Consider the following 3,004-nt stretch of genomic DNA (forward strand, 5'->3'; position numbering starts at 1 on the left):
TAATCTAGTGTAGGGGATGAGGAGTGTTAAATTACCTAGAGTATTCAAAGGTGTTTACAGCCACCAAAGAAATGACATTATTGGGCAGAACATCAGTCTCAGATTACAACTGGATGCTAGTAGCCTCCAGTAATTCATTCTGACATGTCCAGCCTAAATGACATAAAAAAGTGAAGCAGAATAATCTGTTTGAAGAAAAACATCCTTAACTTGGCTTTCAAGAAAGGCTGCTAGTTAAAACGCTTTGTGAGAATGTATCTGCCTTGTATCCCTGATGTTACTAGGTGTTAAGTAAATATATGCTCATTGTCAAAAAAAAATGTTGCTCTGGCAACTTTCTTATTAAAATGCATTTGTAACCCACCCATCTGTCAAGAAAGTTTTGAAAAGTTTGTTTACTTTGGAAAGCAGCCTTATCCAGGGTTACCCCAACAAACAATGATAGCAGTCTTCAGAAGTTGTGCAAGGAACAAGTCACTAGGGATCCATTTTTGTTTTAATTGGCACATACAAACACTTTTCTGGTCTGTCAAGACGATCAAGCTAATATGCATGCAGAGTGTTACATTCTCAGCTTTGGGGAGGATGAAGGCTCCCTTTATTTAAGTAATTGAAATGATAGACTGCAAAAACTTTGCAAGTCAGAAAAAAGTGTTTTATATTTTTATGGGAATATTTGTTTTAAGGAATAGAAAATGTTCTACATATCTAAAGATGTTGAACCTCATGTTATAATTAACCTGCTTCTTCCGACTCTGTGTAAAAATTGTTACCTCATGTTATAATTAACCTGCTTCTTCTGACTCTGTGTAAAAATTCACATGCTGCTAAATAAAACAGCCAACAAATATTGCCTACATTTTCGCAATTCTCCCTACTGCTAAAAAATGGGAGGGCGTCCATATCCAGATGTTTACAGGATATATTTCCACTGCATTTTGCCATGATTGATTTGCATGTACATTTGCAGGAAATCTCAGTGGTGCCATCATATCAAAACAACCTGCCTATGAAAGCAATTTGTTATTTAATGGAAAGAAAACAAATGCTCATGCTATTATGCACCAGGAGATCTCAAGTGGGTTTAGTGTTTCAAGGGTTGGGGTCAAACTCACACAGAAGAGCATTTCCTTAATTGAAACTGAGTTGTACCTTTGGTGCTTGAATAATTTTCTTATGTCTGCTTATATAACACTGACTCATACAACATAGTATCCTTTGAAGTGGAACTTGGGATTCCTGGAGAAATAAGTATGTTTTAGGGCTGCATGTATTCCCTGCTCACAGCTTTGAGAGTATTATGTGCTGCGCTATAACTCTTGAATTGCACCAGTCCAAGCAGAGATACAAATATTGGTTCTCCTTTACATGTAAGCAGACTTAAAGACTGGAGCAAGGGTGATCCCTTCCCCACACTAATAGGTAGACTGTGTGCCCTAGTGATAAGGGAAGTGGTACTGACCACAGATTCAGATGAAAAACTTTTTTAAAAAATGCATTTAGGGCAGATCTAGACAAAACGGGGTAAGCATCCATGTTTCTACTCCATTCACAAATAAAGTGGCGGGTAGCAGACTTGGATTAACAATAAAAGGAATGTGTGGAAGAGTGATGTTGAGCCCTCTCCTCAGTCTATTGACCCAGGGACTTGATCTCCTTCCTTGCTTACTTCCAGTATCAGGGTTAAGTAATGATCAGTCACCTAGATTAATGGATTCAGGTAATATGAGAAGAAGGGAAGGTTCAGTGCTCCTCCCCCACACTTTCCTTTTTTTGACCCTCATCACTCCCTTTATGTTAACAGGAACATGCGGCTATAGGCATCACTCATATCTCATTTTTCTATTAGACAATGCATAGGGGAAGGAGAAAGAGGTTGAGGAAGGCGGGCTTGCATCCTAAATTTCCATTGCATGAAAATAAGGGGCGTTTCATGATGGCACGGCATTTGCATTTGCAGCTATTCTAGCTGATTCCTCCCTCCTACTGTAGACCCCCATTTTGCTTCTATCACACTGTCCCTGAGGTTCTCCTGAACCCTAGAAGCACAATTTGGGGAAGCACAGAAGACTGCAGTAGGAGTGAGGAAGCTGTCTGTAGTGCACCCAACAATTCACCTGCAAATGGTATAAAGACACAGAATGAAAGAGTGACTGCCATCGTAAAGAATAAGGGCTTATCAGACAGGCAGATATTCTGCTTCCCAATGGGTTTTCTGCCTCTAAAATTACTTCAATATGAAATTAATTTTCAAAAAGACAGTGGCTCATTTTCATCACACTGCCAGGGGTGCACTGGGAAGAAAACCATGGCCCTGGAGAAAGGTCCTGCCCTGCCCCGTTTCAAAATAGGGGGGGGGATACCTGCACAGCCAAACCTGCATGGGATGAGGAGGGGTCGGGCTTATCCTTCCAAGTGCTGCATGGTGTGAGGTGGGCCAGGAACATCTTTCAATGTGCTGCACAGGGCAGAGCAGGCACATCATTCCTTGTGCTGCATAGAGAGGTGGGGCTGAACATGTCATTCATGCACTGCACAGGGTGAGGACTGCCCCTTACTTGGGGTAGCCCCCCTCCCAGGCCATCAGCTCACCAGGACTTTTTCCAGTGGCCTTAATGGCCAATCCACCCCTGCACACTTCATGATGATAGTGCTTCTTTAGATTAGACAGCACTCTTCAACTCATCCTTCTCCAAGGCTCACAGTGACAGGATACAAAATGGGGATGCAAGTGAACTTCTTCTGCATGAATGTGATCTCTGGAACATCCCAGAGATCAGAGAGGTTGGCTATGGATTTCTGGGGGATTTGGGGAAGGGGGAAAGATTTCTGGGATGATTTAGGAGAATCGGCCCTATATCCAAAATAAATCAGTTTTTCTTCTGGTTTTGGCATTCGCCATGGCAGTCGCTTCTCCTGATCCTCCGGGAGAAGACCACCAGAGACTGCGGTGAGGAGGGGGCGCGATTGTCCATGCCACCCCTGGAGCCTCTCCAAGAGGCTC

Source organism: Gekko japonicus, unplaced genomic scaffold, assembly GCF_001447785.1.
Source record: "Gekko japonicus isolate JY-2015 unplaced genomic scaffold, Gekko_japonicus_V1.1 scaffold1381, whole genome shotgun sequence".
Classification (NCBI taxonomy): domain Eukaryota; kingdom Metazoa; phylum Chordata; class Lepidosauria; order Squamata; family Gekkonidae; genus Gekko; species Gekko japonicus.